This window comes from Pseudophryne corroboree, chromosome 10 (genome assembly GCF_028390025.1).
Source record: "Pseudophryne corroboree isolate aPseCor3 chromosome 10, aPseCor3.hap2, whole genome shotgun sequence".
Taxonomy (NCBI): Eukaryota; Metazoa; Chordata; class Amphibia; order Anura; family Myobatrachidae; genus Pseudophryne; species Pseudophryne corroboree.
Genome location: NC_086453.1, coordinates 161,090,403 through 161,105,593, shown reverse-complemented (window position 1 = coordinate 161,105,593; position 15,191 = coordinate 161,090,403). Strand labels below are relative to the sequence as shown.

General features: G+C 46.6%; 1 protein-coding gene and 1 pseudogene across 3 annotated transcripts in view; both read right to left on the bottom strand.

The window, feature by feature from the left end:
• NLRX1 (NLR family member X1) overlaps positions 1-15,191 on the bottom strand; it is a 477,701-nt gene that overhangs the window by 60,636 nt on the left and 401,874 nt on the right. The window lies entirely within an intron of this gene.
• Positions 1,729-1,847, bottom strand: LOC134967142 (5S ribosomal RNA; annotated as a pseudogene).

Sequence of the window (15,191 nt, the reverse complement as noted above, 5' to 3'; positions counted from 1 at the left end):
GATGAAGTCGGGATTGCAAGGATGGAACTTTTAATTAAATGCGTCATGTGAGCATCTACCGGAGGTGGATTTTTTCCCATTTTGCACAATCAGTTTCAGGTAATGGGTAAAAGGAGCTGAGCCTTTTAGGTATCGTAAATTTCTTAGTATTAGTTTTCCGAGCGTCATTCCTAGCTTCTGAGAACAAATCAGAGTGTGGAAACTACACTACCACTACCTTCTCCTGCTTGCGCACAGGATACTTAGACAGAGGGGCTGGTTCAGCATCTTCTAATTGAAGTGAGAATTTAACCACCCTAATTAATGCAGCCACATGAAATTTGGGGTTTACCTCCTCACCCCTGAGGGGAATTCTGCATCAGAAATCTCAGCTTTATCTGCTGGAGCAGATGATTCTTCCAAATCAGAGAGTGGCGCAGGCTGTGAGGAAGGCACAATACACTTAGGGCCAAATGTAATGGAGTGAGAGTTTCAAAAAGTGAGAGATTTGGTAAGGTTTTGCAGTTTTTCTAAAGTGGCAATCATTTACACTGCAAGATCAACCTGGTTTTGCAGTGTAAATGATTGTCACTTAAAAAAAACCTTACCAAATCTCTCACTTTCTGAAACTCTCACTCTATTACATTTGGCCCATAGTTGCAGTAAGTGCAGGTAACGCTCATTGGCCCTGTACTAATTGCTGAAATGCAGTAGAGGAAGCAGCCAGACTCTTCCAAGATGGCTGGAATAGACACCAAGATGGCTGCCTCACCTTTTGCATGCTCCTGATCATCTCCATAAAACAGCTTAAATGCACCACAAATGACATATGAACCATAATAAATATCCAAGGACTTACCTTTAACTTGTACTACTCTACGCGGACATCTCATCAAAACATTCCTGCGCTGATTGAATCCTCTGCAACTCTCCACTGAAGTTCTTCAGTTTGGAATCTACTGTACTCTGCATTGGACACCCCAGACAAGGTACTGTGGACTACAGCCTATCTTTGGCTCCAGTATTGGGTTGGGGTTTTGGAATCCGCACTGGATCAGATTGTAAATGAGTGATAGCAATTTTTACACAATTTTTATATGCCGTAAAAGGCAGAGATCATAATAGTAACCAACATAAAACTACCACTTCGCCTGACTGGCTTTTGTGGGTAGTGTAGGGTTGGCGGTGCTCCCGGACATAAGTTCAGAACAAACTTGTGTGGTTTTTTTTTGCGTAGAGGCAAAAAAAGGACTGTTTTGGTGTCTCTCTGGGGCACACTTTTGATAAATTAACTTGTAGATGAAGAAAGAATGGTGTGAAGTATAATTATAAAGATAAAACGTAACTTTTATTTCATATCAGATGATAAAAAAGGGGAAGACGAACAAAATAGACAAATAATGCTGTATATATCAGCAAGGTGAATAAAAAAGTATTAAATCACAATGTGACGATATGTGACTCACTTAGTGTAAAGTAGGTGGCAGATGGTTTGTCCGCACACCCACTGGGAAAAAGCGAGTATTGATGTTTGAATTTAATCAGAGCGAAAATTTGGTATCTCCTGTATTCTCTATAGATTTATGAATTTTTATACCTAAGTATATTCATGTGAGAGAAACAGGAAAAAACGGCTTTGACGACTCCGAACTCCTTCTAATAGGTAACACAGATAATAGTGCTGCAAGGACTCATAGAGGTAAGATTACTGGTGAGTGAAGGATATATACACGGAAGGTGTATTCCTTGATACTACAGTACCCAGTATTCCCAGAGGGTCACCCTTTCTGGTACTGACCTGGCCCAATGCTGCTTGGCTTCCAAGATCAGACGAGATCGGGCATGTCCAGCATGGTATGACTGTAGATAGTCAAGTACATACCTATATGCGTATGGAGAAACCAATTGCTTAATAGGTTTGGGCTGGTCTGGAAAAGTATGGGGAAAATTTAACCCAGTTACTTCAAAGTATCTCTGCACTGTGTCCCAGTAATTTGGGTGAAAAAATTATGAAGCCGGGTGCAAAGGGATTTATTCACATATACAGGTTGAGTATCCCATATCCAAATATTCCGAAATACGGAATATTCCGAAATACGGACTCTTTTGAGTGAGAGTGAGATAGTGAAACCTTTATGTTTTGATCGCTCAATGTACACAAACTTTGTTTAATACACAAAGTTATTAAATATATTGTATTAAATGACCTTCAGGCTGTGTGTATAAGGTGTATATGAAACATAAATGAATTGTGTGAATGTAGACACACTTTGTTTAATGCACAAAGTTATAAAATAAGAATTTACTTACCGATAATTCTATTTCTCGGAGTCCGTAGTGGATGCTGGGGTTCCTGAAAGGACCATGGGGAATAGCGGCTCCGCAGGAGACAGGGCACAAAAAGTAAAGCTTTAGGATCAGGTGGTGTGCACTGGCTCCTCCCCCTATGACCCTCCTCCAAGCCTCAGTTAGGATACTGTGCCCGGACGAGCGTACACAATAAGGAAGGATTTTGAATCCCGGGTAAGACTCATACCAGCCACACCAATCACACTGTACAACCTGTGATCTGAACCCAGTTAACAGTATGATAACAGCGGAGCCTCTGAAAAGATGGCTCACGACAATAATAACCCGATTTTTGTAACGATGTACAAGTATTGCAGATAATCCGCACTTGGGATGGGCGCCCAGCATCCACTACGGACTCCGAGAAATAGAATTATCGGTAAGTAAATTCTTATTTTCTCTATCGTCCTAGTGGATGCTGGGGTTCCTGAAAGGACCATGGGGATAATACCAAAGCTCCCAAACGGGCGGGAGAGTGCGGATGACTCTGCAGCACCGAATGAGAGAACTCCAGGTCCTCCTTAGCCAGGGTATCAAATTTGTAGGATTTTACCAACGTGTTTGCCCCTGACTAAATAGCCGCTCGGCAAAGTTGTAAAGCCGAGACCCCTCGGGCAGCCGCCCCAGATAAGCCCACCTTCCTTGTGGAATGGGCATTTACATATTTTGGCTGTGGCAGGCCTGCCACAGAATGTGCAAGCTGAATTGTATTACACATCCAACTAGCAATAGTCTGCTTAGAAGCAAGAGCACCCAGTTTGTTGGGTGCATACAGGATAACAGCAAGTCAGTTTTCCTGACTCCAGCCGTCCTGGAACCTATATTTACAGGGCCCTGACAACATCTAGCAACCTGGAGTCCTCCAAGTCCCTAGTAGGCGCAAGGCACCAAAATAAGCTGGTTCAGGTGAAACACTGACACCACCTTAGGGAGAGAACTGGGGACGAGTCCGCAGCTCTGCCCTGTCCAAATGGACAACCAGATATGGGCTTTTTTGAGAAAAAAACCACCAATTTGACACTCGCCTGGTCCAGGCCAGGGCCAAGAGCATGGTCACTTTTCATGTGAGATGCTTCAAATCCACAGATTTGACTGGTTTTAAACCAATGTGATTTGAGGAATCCCAGAACTACGTTGAGATCCCACAGTGCCACTGGAGGCACAAAAGGGGGTTGTATATGCAATACTCCCTTGACAAACTTCTGGACTTCAGGAACTGAAGCCACTTCTTTCTGGAAGAAAATCGACAGGGCCGAAATTTGAACCTTAATGGACCCCAATTTGAGGCCCATAGACACTCCTGTTTGCAGGAAATGCAGGAATCGACCGAGTTGAAATTTCTTCGTGGGGCCTTTCTGGCCTCACACCACGCAACATATTTTTGCCACATGTGGTGATAATGTTGTGCGGTCACCTCCTTTCTGGCTTTGACCAGGGTAGGAATGACCTCTTCCGGAATGCCTTTTTCCCTTAGGATCCGGCGTTCCACCGCCATGCCGTCAAACGCAGCTGCGGTAAGTCTTGGAACAGACATGGTACTTGCTGAAACAAGTCCCTTCTTAGCGGCAGAGGCCATAAGTCCTCTGTGAGCATCTCTTGAAGTTCCGGGTACCAAGTCCTTCTTGGCCAATCCGGAGCCATGAGTATAGTTCTTACTCCTCTACGTCTTATAAGTCTCAGTACCTTAGGTATGAGAAGCAGAGGATGGAACACATACACCGACTGGTACATCCATGGTGTTACCAGAACGTCCACAGCTATTGCCTGAGGGTCTCTTAACCTGGCGCAATACCTGTCCCGTTTTTTGTTCAGACGGGACGCCATCATGTCCACCTTTGGTATTTCCCAACGGTTTACAATCATGTGGAAAACTTCCCGATGAAGTTTCCACTCTGCCGGGTGGAGGTCGTGCCTGCTGAGGAAGTCTGCTTCCCAGTTTCCATTCCCGGAATGAAACACTGCTGACAGTGCTATCACATGATTTTCCGCCCAGCGAAAAGTCCTTGCAGTTTTTGCCATTGCCCTCCTGCTTCTTGTGTCGCCCTGTCTATTTACGTGGGCGACTGCCGTGATGTTTTTCCCACTGGATCAATACCGGCTGACCTTGAAGCAGAGGTCTTGCTAAGTTTAGAGTATTATAAATTTACCCTTAGCTCCAGTATATTTATGTGGAGAAAAGTCTCCAGACTTGATCACACTCCCTGGAAATTTTTTCCTTGTGTGACTGCTCCCCAGCCTCTCGGGCTGGCCTCCGTGGTCACCAGCATCCAATCCTGAATGCCGAATCTGCGGCCCTCTAGAAGATGAGCACTCTGTAACCACCACAGGAGAGACACCCTTGTCCTTGGATATAGGGTTATCCGCTGATGCATCTGAAGATGCGATCCGGACCATTTGTCCAGCAGATCCCACTGAAAAATTTTTGCGTGAAATCTGCCGAATGGAATTGCTTCGTAGGAAGTCACCATCTTTACCAGGACCCTTGTGCAATGATGCACTGATTTTAGGAGGTTCCTGACTAGCTCGGATAACTCCCTGGCTTTCTCTTCCGGGAGAAACACCTTTTTCTGGACTGTGTCCAGAATCATCCCTAGGCACAGCAGACTTGTCGTCGGGATCAGCTGCGATTTTGGAGTATTTAGAATCCACCCGTGCTGTTGTAGCAGTATCCGAGATAGTGCTACTCCGACCTCCAACTGTTCCCTGGACTTTGCCCTTATCAGGAGATCGTCCAAGTAAGGGATAATTAAGACGCCTTTTCTTCGAAGAAGAATCATCATTTCGGCCATTACCTTGGTAAAGACCCGGGGTGCCGTGGACAATCCAAACGGCAGCGTCTGAAACTGATAGTGACAGTTCTGTACCACGAACCTGAGGTACCCTTAGTGAGAAGGGCAAATTTTGGACATGGAGGTAAGCATCCCTGATGTCTCGGGACACTATATAGTCCCCTTCTTCCTGGTTCGTTATCACTGCTCTGAGTGACTCCATCTTGATTTGAACCTTTGTAAGTGTTCAAATTTTTTTAGATTTAGAATAGGTCTCACCTAGCCTTCTGGCTTCAGTACCACAATATAATGTGGAATAATACCCCTTTTCTTGTTGTAGGAGGGGTAATTTGATTATCACCTGCTGGGAATACAGCTTGTGAATTGTTTCCCATACTGCCTCCTTGTCGGAGGGAGACCTTGGTAAACCAGACTTCAGGAGCCTGCGAAGGGGAAACGTCTCGACATTCCAATCTGTACCCCTGGGATACTACATGTAGGATCCAGGGGTCCTGTACGGTCCCAGCGTCATGCTGAGAGCTTGGCAGAAGCGGTGGAACGCTTCTGTTCCTGGGAATGGACTGCCTGCTGCAGTCTTCTTCCCTTTCCTCTATCCCTGGGCAGATATGACTCTTATAGGGACGAAAGGACTGAGGCTGAAAAGACGGTGTCTTTTTCTGCAGAGATGTGACTTAGGGTAAAAACGGTGGATTTTCCAGCAGTTGCCGTGGCCACCAGGTCCGATGGACCGACCCCAAATAACTCCTCTTCCTTTATACGGCAATACACCTTTGTGCCGTTTGGAATCTGCATCACCTGACCACTGTCGTGCCCATAAACATCTTCTGGCAGATACGGACATCGCACTTACTCTTGATGCCAGAGTGCAAATATCCCTCTGTGCATCTCACATATATAGAAAATGCATCCTTTAAATGCTCTATAGTCAATAAAATACTGTCCCTGTCAAGGGTATCAATATTTTTAGTCAGGGAATCCGACCAAGCCACCCCAGCTCTGCACATCCAGGCTGAGGCGATCGCTGGTCGCAGTATAACACCAGTATGTGTGTATATACTTTTTATGATATTTTCCAGCCTCCTGTCAGCTGGCTCCTTGAGGACGGCCCTATCTATAGACGGTACCGCCACTTGTTTTGATAAGCGTGTGAGCGCCTTATCCACCCTAAGGGGTGTTTCCCAACGCGCCCTAACTTCTGGCGGGAAAGGGTATACCGCCCATAATTTTCTATCGGGGGGAACCCACGCATCATCACACACTTCATTTAATTTATCTGATTCAGGAAAAACTACGGTAGTTTTTTCACATCCCACATAATACCCTCTTTTGTGGTACTTGTAGTATCAGAAATATGTAACACCTCCTTCATTGCCCTTAACGTGTGGCCCTAATAAGGAATACGTTTGTTTATTCACCGTCGACACTGGATTCAGTGTCCGTGTCTGTGTCGACCGACTAAAGTAAACGGGCGTTTTAAAACCCCTGACGGTGTTTCTGAGACGTCTGGACCGGTACTAATTGTTTGTCGGCCGTCTCATGTCGTCAACCGACCTTGCAGCGTGTTGACATTATCACGTAATTCCCTAAATAAGCCATCCATTCCGGTGTCGACTCCCTAGAGAGTGACATCACCATTACAGGCAATTGTTCCGCCTCCTCACCAACATCGTCCTCATACATGTCGACACACACGTACCGACACACAGCACACACACAGGGAATGCTCTGATAGAGGACAGGACCCACTAGCCCTTTGGAGAGACAGAGGGAGAGTTTGCCAGCACACACCAAAAACGCTATAATTATATAGGGACAACCTTATATAAGTGTTTTCCCTTATAGCATCTTTTATATATTTCTAACGCCAAATTAGTGCCCCCCCTCTCTGTTTAACCCTGTTTCTGTAGTGCAGTGCAGGGGAGAGCCTGGGAGCCTTCCCTCCAGCCTTTCTGTGAGGGAAAATGGCGCTGTGTGCTGAGGAGATAGGCCCCGCCCCTTTTTCGGCGGGCTCGTCTCCCGCTCTTTAATGGATTCTGGCAGGGGTTAAATATCTCCATATAGCCCCCGGAGGCTATATGTGAGGTATTTTTTAGCCAAAAAAGGTTTTCATTTGCCTCCCAGGGCGCCCCCCTCCCAGCGCCCTGCACCCTCAGTGACTGCCGTGTGAAGTGTGCTGAGAGGAAATGGCGCACAGCTGCAGTGCTGTGCGCTACCTTAAGAAGACTGAGGAGTCTTCTGCCGCCGATTCTGGACCTCTTCTCGTTTCAGCATCTGCAAGGGGGCCGGCGGCGAGGCTCCGGTGACCATCCAGGCTGTACCTGTGATCGTCCCTCTGGAGCTAATGTCCAGTAGCCAAAGAAGCCAATCCATCCTGCACGCAGGCGAGTTCACTTCTTCTCCCCTAAGTCCCTCGTTGCAGTGATCCTGTTGCCAGCAGGACTCACTGTAAAATAAAAAACCTAAGCTAAACTTTTCTAAGCAGCTCTTTAGGAGAGCCACCTAGATTGCACCCTTCTCGGCCGGGCACAAAAATCTAACTGAGGCTTGGAGGAGGGTCATAGGGGGAGGAGCCAGTGCACACCACCTGATCCTAAAGCTTTACTTTTTGTGCCCTGTCTCCTGCGGAGCCGCTATTCCCCATGGTCCTTTCAGGAACCCCAGCATCCACTAGGACGATAGAGAAAAAATATTGGCTAAAATGACCTTCAGGCTGTGTGTATAAGGTGTATATGTAACATAAATGCATTCTGTGCTTAGATTTAGGTCCCATCACCATGATATCTCATTATGGTATGCAATTATTCCGAAATACGGGAAAATCCCATATCCAAAATACCTCTGGTCCCAAGCATTTTGGATAAGGGAGACTCAACCTGTATACGATATCGAAATTATGCATAGGGCAGCCCGTATTCTGATATTAACACTGGTGCTGAGTGTATTATCGTTGTCAGATACCCAATTGTTTACCCAAAGTGTAGCGTTCAAATATAGTTATATTAGTAATGTGAGTTTTATAAGGAACCATGAGAAAAACATGAAAAAAGAATCCTCAAGAAGGGCAAAACAATTTCTACATACTCACTGTCTCCCACAACTTAGTTGTGGTGATATCTGTGAATATGTGACAGTTTCCCTACTGGCAGAATGAAGTGTGCCAATAGAGCAAAAAGGTATACATATGTATATATGCACATCCAGGTAATTCAAACAATATATCAGTCTGCATTAGACAATTACAAGGTAGATATAAATATCTGCATAATCCAAGCAAAATGCTTGGTGGAATAATATTCTGGTAATTGAAATAATAGGTCAGTCTGAATTTAGACAAATTCAAAGTTAGATAGATAAATGAATTACTAAATACTTTGCAGGAACACCATATGTTGTCACATGAAAAGCATAATGTTTCACATAAAATCCAGCACAAAAGCACAAAACCACAGTGTGATCATTGGTCTATCTGTTGCAAAGAAAAATTATTTTACACATACTGTATAAGACCTTATTTGTCATAATTTGTTCACAACAGACTATATGTATAGATCCTCTGTAGATTTGTTCAGATTCTCCTGAACAATGTCCTGACTTGGCTATTAATCAGAGGGTTATAAGAATGGTGCACAAATTGCCATCTGATTGATAGTTTCTCTGTCTTGGTTAAATACCTGGTCTGTATAGAGGAAAACTAGAGAGACAGCCAACAATTGCTGTTAGGTCAGGGCTTGTTGCTATGGCAACCTCTCCTGTCCGTGCTGTATGCACGGAGTGGAGAATGCTCATCCCCTGTGATTTGGAAAGGCACAGAGGGATGAGGTGCCTGTCGGAGAGCCGGACAAAAACTACAGGGGGTGATGTGTGGTACTTGCGGTGTGCTGTGGAGGAGTCCGCCCGCCGGAGCTCCGTGACGGAGATCCCGGAAGTCGAGCGCCGGACCGGAAGAGACGCACATTTCGCTGGGAGAAGCTTGTTCACCTGATCGTCTGATCAGTGAGCCCTCCATGCGTGCCTTTTAACTGATGCTTGAGCCTATCATGTTGTAGCGGGGCGTGATCAGCAAGTGCTGATATAGTTATGTGAGGGATGCCCGGGGAATGTGATTGACAGGTCCAGTGACCAATAAGTGATAGATGCCGGGAATCACTACAAAAATAATAATAAATTACTTGAATGCTTGATTGAACAAAAAATAATAAATAAGGTTATAAAAATGAGAATGATTAGGATACTTTGTCTTATTATAGGCCAGCTTATCTGAACTGAGCTAAAGGACCACTATGATATTGGGAATAGATAATTGCATATAAATGTGAAGTAACCTGCCACTCAATTGATGTGATTGGCGGGTATTGTGACAGATTGGGTGGGAGGTACTGGGGGAATGTGATTGACAGGTGGGGGACCAATGACTAGAAATGCCGGGGATAATGAAGAAAATAATAATAGTAATAATAATGGTAATAATAATAAAAATAAATATAAATATAAGTAAAAATGAATATGAATATGAATTAATAAAATGAAATAATGATGAATAGTGATATGAATAAAAATAAATATAAAAATAAATATAAAATACAAATATGACAGTCAACGATCGCTGGGATAGTTTAGAATATTTAAATAATATTGGATGCCATATTGCTGTAGCATGTCTCAGCTGGGCTGTAGGTTAGTCCACTGTAATAGTGGAGATAATTGCAGATCGTTGTGAAGCAAGTATTGACTTGTATAAAAGTTTATTAATACGTTACTAATGATTGGAACTGGTAAGGTTGTAGTGTATAGGTGAGAGGAGAATGTTTTGGGGAATAATTGAATAATTGAGCTTGGATAATCATTAAATAAATCATTTTAGATTTTTTAAATTTTTTGAGGAGAGTGAGTTGGGAAAGGAGGGGGATGTGACGGGATTAATTATTATTGAGGATGGGGAATGTAGTGGTGTGGAAAGGAATGAAGGACTTGTGGGAAGAACCGTTGATGTGGAAAATAAGAATTTACTCACCGGTAATTCTATTTCTCGTAGTCCGTAGTGGATGCTGGGGACTCCGTAAGGACCATGGGGAATAGACGGGCTCCGCAGGAGACTGGGCACTCTAAAAGAAAGATTAGGTACTATCTGGTGTGCACTGGCTCCTCCCTCTATGCCCCTCCTCCAGACCTCAGTTAGGGAAACTGTGCCCGGAAGAGCTGACACTACAACGAAAGGATTTGGAATCCAGGGTAAGACTCATACCAGCCACACCAATCACACCGTACAACTTTAGTAAGCAATAACTATATACACGTATTGCAGAAGAAGTCCGCACTTGGGACGGGCGCCCAGCATCCACTACGGACTACGTGAAATAGAATTACCGGTGAGTAAATTCTTATTTTCTCTGACGTCCTAGTGGATGCTGGGGACTCCGTAAGGACCATGGGGATTATACCAAAGCTCCCAAACGGGCGGGAGAGTGCGGATGACTCTGCAGCACCGAATGAGCAAACTCAAGGTCCTCCTCAGCCAGGGTATCAAACTTGTAGAACTTAGCAAATGTGTTTGAACCCGACCAAGTAGCAGCTCGGCAAAGCTGTAAAGCCGAGACCCCTCGGGCAGCCGCCCAAGAAGAGCCCACCTTCCTTGTGGAATGGGCTTTTACTGATTTTGGATGCGGCAATCCAGCCGCAGAGTGAGCCAGCTGAATCGTGCTACAGATCCAGCGAGCAATAGTCTGCTTCGAAGCAGGAGCGCCAACCTTGTTGGCTGCATACAGAATAAACAGCGAGTCAGACTTTCTGACTCCCGACGTTCTGGAAACATAAATTTTCAAAGCCCAGACTACGTCCAGCAACTTGGAATCCTCCAAGCCCCTAGTAGCCGCAGGCACCACAATAGGTTGGTTCAAATGAAACGATGATACCACCTTAGGGAGAAATTGTGGACGAGTCCTCAATTCTGCCCTGTCCATATGGAAGATCAGATAAGGGCTTTTACATGACAAAGCCGCCAATTCTGACACACGCCTAGCTGAAGCGAAGGCCAATAGCATGACCACTTTCCACGTGAGATATTTTAGCTCTACGGTCCTAAGTGGCTCAAACCAGTGGGATTTCAGGAAATCCAACACAACGTTAAGATCCCATGGTGCCAGTGGTGGCACAAAAGGAGGCTGAATATGCAGCACTCCCTTTACAAACGTCTGAACCTCAGGCAGTGAAGCCAATTCTTTTTGAAAGAAATGGATAGGGCCGAGATCTGAACCTTTATGGACCCTAATTTGAGGCCCATAGTCACACCTGACTGTAGGAAATGCAGAAAACGACCCAACTGGAATTCCTCTGTAGGGGCTTTCCTGGCCTCACACCAAGCAACATATTTCCGCCATATGCGGTGATAATGCTTTGCTGTCACATCCTTCCTAGCTCTTATCAGCGTAGGAATTACTTCATCCGGTATACCCTTTTCCGCTAGGATCCGGCGTTCAACCGCCATGCCGTCAAACGCAGCCGCGGTAAGTCTTGAAACAGACAGGGTCCCTGTTGCAACAGGTCCCGTCTGAGAGGCAGAGGCCATGGGTCCTCTGTGATCAACTCTTGTAGCTCTGGGTACCAAGTCCGTCTTGGCCAATCCGGAACGATGAGTATTGTTCTCACTCCTCTTTTTCTTACTATTCTCAGCACCTTGGGTATGAGAGGAAGAGGAGGAAACACATATACCGACTGGAACACCCACGGTGTCACTAGTGCGTCCACAGCTATCGCCTGAGGGTCCCTTGACCTGGCACAATATTTTTTTAGCTTTTTGTTTAGGCGGGACGCCATCATGTCCACCTGTGGCCGTTCCCACCGATTTACAATCTGCTCGAAGACTTCTTGATGAAGTCCCCACTCTCCCGGGTGGAGGTCGTGCCTGCTGAGGAAGTCTGCTTCCCAGTTGTCCACTCCCGGAATGAACACCGCTGACAGTGCTTGCACGTGATTCTCCGCCCAACGCAGAATCCTTGTGGCTTCCGCCATTGCCACCCTGCTTCTTGTGCCGCCCTAGCAGTTTACATGGGCGACTGCCGTGATGTTGTCTGACTGAATCAGCATTGGTTGGTCTCGAAGCAGGGGCTCCGCTTGACTCAGGGCATTGTATATGGTCCTTAATTCCAGTATGTTTATGTGCAGACATGTCTCCTGACTTGACCACCGGTCCTGGAAGTTTCTTCCTTGAGTGACTGCCCCCCATCCACGGAGGCTTGCATCCGTGGTCACCTCGAACTCCAGCTTGTATCCCTGAGATACAATCTGTATAGCCCAAGGATCCACTTGTGAGCGAACCCACTGAATGCTGAAGTGTCGGAGACACGCCCCCACCGCTCCTGGCTCCGCCTGTGGAGCCCCAGCGTCATGCGGTGGACTTAGTAGAAGCCGGGGAGGACTTTTGTTCCTGGGAACTGGCTGCATGGTGCAGCTTCTTTCCTCTACCCCTGCCTCTAGCAAGAAAGGACGCCCCTCTGACTTTCTTGCTTTTTTGAGAACGAAAGGACTGCATTTGGTAATACGGTGCTTTCTTAGGCTGTGAGGAAACCTGTGGCAAGAAAGTTGACTTTCCAGCTGTTGCTGTGGATACGAGGTCCGAGAGACCGTCCCCAAACAACTCCTCACCCTTATAAGGCAAAACCTCCATGTGTTTTTTTAGAGTCGGCATCCCCTGTCCATTGCAGAGTCCATAAGACCCGCCTGGCAGAAATGGACATTGCATTTATTCTAGAGCCCAGCAGGCAAATGTCCCTCTGGGCATCCCGCATATACAAGACAACGTCTTTAATATGGCCAAGGGTTAGCAATACGGTATCCCTGTCCAGGGTATCTAACCCCTCCGACAGAGTATCTGTCCATGCTGCTACAGCATTGCACATCCAGTCTGAAGCAATAGCCGGTCTCAGTAGAGTACCAGAGTGTGTATACACTGACTTCAGGATACCTTCCTGCTTCCTATCCGCAGGCTCTTTTAAGGCGGCCGTATCCTGAGACGGCAAGGCCACCCTCTTAGATAAGCGCGTCAGGGCCTTGTCTACCCTAGGGGGGGATTCCCAACGTAACCTATCCGTTGGCGGGAAAGGGTACGCCATTAGTATTCTTTTGGGAATCACCACTTTCTTATCAGGGGAAGACCACGCTTCTTCACATAACTCATTTAATTCATGTGACGGGGGAAAAGTCACTGGCTGCTTTTTCTCCCCAAACATATTTACCCTCTTGTCAGGGACAGGGTGAACCTCTGAAATGTGTAATACATTTTTCATTGCAATAATCATGTATCGGATGGCCTTGGTCATTTTAGGCTGTAATTGTGCCTTATCATCGTCGACACTGGAGTCGGACTCCGTGTCGGGATCCGTGTCAACCAACTGAGATAGCGGGCGTTTTTGAGACCCTGCCCGCCTCTGAGGCGCCTGGGCAGGCCCGGGTTGAGTGCCCGGCTGTCCCCCAGCAGCAACATCATCAAACCTTTTGTGTAATGAGTTTACATTGTCATTTAAGACCTTCCACATAACCATCCAATCAGGAGTCGGCACCGACGGCGGCGACACCACATCTATCTGCCCTTGCTCCGCCTCCACGTAACCCTCCTCATCAAACATGTCGACACAGCCGTACTGACACACAGCACACACACAGGGAATGCTCAGACTGAGGACAGGACCCCACAAGGTCTTTGGGGAGACAGAGAAAGAGTATGCCAGCACACACCACAGCGCTATATAACTCAGGGATATACACCACAAGAAGTGATTTCCCAATAGCTGCTTAATAAACACCTTTTGTGCCTAAATTTATGTGCCCCCCCCTCTCTTTTTACCCTTCTAGCTTCCAGGAGACTGCAGGGGAGAGCCTGGGGAACGTCCTTCCAGCGGAGCTGTGAAGAAAAATGGCGCTGGTGTGCTGACAGGAAAATGGCGGGGGGATTTTTCACATATACAGTACCAGACTGTATTATGTGTAGATTTTGCCAAAGGTACTCTAATTGCTGCCCAGGGAGCCCCCCCCAGCGCCCTGCACCCTACAGTGACCGGAGTGTGTGGTGTGCAGTGGGAGCAATGGCGCACAGCTGCGGAGCTGTGCGCTACCTTAAATGAAGACAGGAGTCTTCAGCCGCCGATTTGACCGTCTTCCAGCTTCTGATCTTCTGGCTCTGCGAGGGGGACGGCGGCGCGGCTCCGGGAACGGACGATCGAGGACAGCTGCCTGTGTTCGAACCCTCTGGAGCTAATGGTGTCCAGTAGCCTTAGAAGCGCAACCTAGCTGTGAACAGGTACGTTTGCTTCTCTCCCCTCGGTCCCACGTAGCAGTGAGTCTGTTGCCAGCAGAAGCTCACTGAAAATAAAAAACCTAACAAATACTTTCTTTAACTAGCAGGCTCAGGAGAGCCCACTAGGAGCACCCAGCTCTGGCCGGGCACAGATTCTAACTGAGGTCTGGAGGAGGGGCATAGTGGGAGGAGCCAGTGCACACCAGATAGTACCTAATCTTTCTTTTAGAGTGCCCAGTCTCCTGTGGAGCCCGTCTATTCCCCATGGTCCTTACGGAGTCCCCAGCATCCACTAGGACGTCAGAGAAAAAGAAATTATGGAAGTGGGCGAAGGGGAGGAAGATATGCATGTTGTGAGATGAGGATGTGACATTGCTGAAGTGGTGGTGTGTAGTCTTAATGTGGTGTTGCTGGGTGACTGAGTGCGATAATGCGCATGAGAAAACCTAGCCGGATGGCCTGTTGGAAAATGGTGCTGTGGTGTGTAATGAAAAGGAGGATGGGGGCTTGTTGGGGGGTAGAGTTGGGTGATTTAAAGTGAAGAAGAGTTGATTGCAGATGAAAATGAAGGAGGTGAAGGATGTGTGGTGATGTTAGATTAAGAGAGGAAGAGAGAATTGAGTGAAGGGGAGGAAAGAATGAGGGGGGTGGGGAAAGGGGGGGGGATGGGAAAAGGGGGTGTTAAAGGGGGAAGTGTGGTGATTAGAATGACTAAAGTGCTGGAAAAAAGTACTAACTAAAAAGTGATAGGTGACTGTGATGAACTGTAAAATAATAGGTGAGGTGGG